This window comes from Sinocyclocheilus anshuiensis, unplaced genomic scaffold, assembly GCF_001515605.1.
Source record: "Sinocyclocheilus anshuiensis isolate Anshui unplaced genomic scaffold, SAMN03320099.WGS_v1.1 scaffold274, whole genome shotgun sequence".
Lineage (NCBI taxonomy): Eukaryota > Metazoa > Chordata > Actinopteri > Cypriniformes > Cyprinidae > Sinocyclocheilus > Sinocyclocheilus anshuiensis.
The window spans coordinates 1,703,419-1,704,781 of NW_015547698.1; the positions used below are offsets into that span (position 1 = coordinate 1,703,419).

The following is a 1,363-nucleotide window of genomic DNA, read 5'->3' on the forward strand; positions in this document are numbered from 1 at the left end:
GTCGATTTTTACAAAGCTCATCGTTCTGAAAAGTGAGGTGTGCTCTGATTGGCCAGCTATCCAGTGAGTTACAATTGGCCGAATACCTCAAGCGTGTGACAGAAATGTTACGCCCCTTACTATACTGTGATGCCCTGTCCCAGCTGGAGCGCCGAGACAAAAGCATTAAAACCCATTATAAACGAGGCATTTGTTGCATCCAGTGGGGACATAATTACGGATTATAATGACTTATACTGTGTTTTTACGCGTTGCGTTGCATCGCGCCGCGTAAACATAAAACCATGTCTGCATTTGTGATCGGAGAAATGACAAACAACAAGCGCTACTCTACACTGCTCAAAACTCGTGTTTGAATCGTCAGTGGAAAATCCTTTAAATATGAAAACGTACTTACAGTCTGTGAGTCAGAACAGCCGGTGTTCTGTCGATTTGTGCTACCTCCCATTAAAACAGTGGATAGTGCAATTCGACAACGAAAAATGCTACCTGTAAAATTATGGTTTATTAACGTCGACAGCTACCCCAAACCTAAACCTACCCTTACAGTAATGCAAATACAGTAATTATGTGTTATATTCGCGGTTGTGGCTGGAAGGGATACAGCTAGCAGATACATTAAATATTGTTGTTCAGTGTGAGAAAAAGGATGCAATATCGATGTGCGCATGCGCAGTAAATAGGCCTGTCATGATAGCAACTTTTTGTTGTGCGATATATTGCCCCAGAAATAATTGCGATAAGCGATATTATTGTCATTTTAAAGACCGTTTTATGCCACTGAATATATAATCATAATATAACAGTATAATAATGCAAGAAGGCCTACACGCTTCCAAATGACAACAAACTTTTAATTTTTAAGAATATTTAGATCACGGAAAATAAGTATCAAAATATTAGATACCTTAAAAAACCTGAATAAATACTAAATAAACATTTTCTAACAAAAAGTACAAAAAAAAAGAGAAAAATGCACAAAGAACTTGTATGGAGATTTTTCCATCTACAGATTTTTCCCGGACCTTCTTTTCTCTGTAAATGAAGGGTGCACACTAGGGATGCACCGATACCAAAAAGTGCAAAGTAACAAGTAGAAAAAAAGAAAAATGTACAAAGAACTTGTATGGAGTTTTTTTCATCTACAGATTTTTCCTGGACCTTCTTTTCTCTGTAAATTAAGGGTGCCCACTATTGCTGAAAAACACAATCACTACTCAGCAGTCAGATGTGCGTCAGATCCCTAAACAAGGCCATATCTGCAGATGAAACTTTTTTTTGTAGAAGTATTTTTTAAATTTGAACTAGCACCTCATGACTACACCACGTTATGTACGAGAAGCTGCAAAAGACACAGGCGCAA

The 1,363-nt window shown here is 37.7% G+C and overlaps 1 protein-coding gene across 1 annotated transcript in view; it reads left to right on the top strand.

Moving 5' to 3' along the window:
- The window catches only part of pkd1a (polycystic kidney disease 1a), an 84,866-nt gene that overhangs the window by 20,086 nt on the left and 63,417 nt on the right, over positions 1-1,363 (top strand). The window lies entirely within an intron of this gene.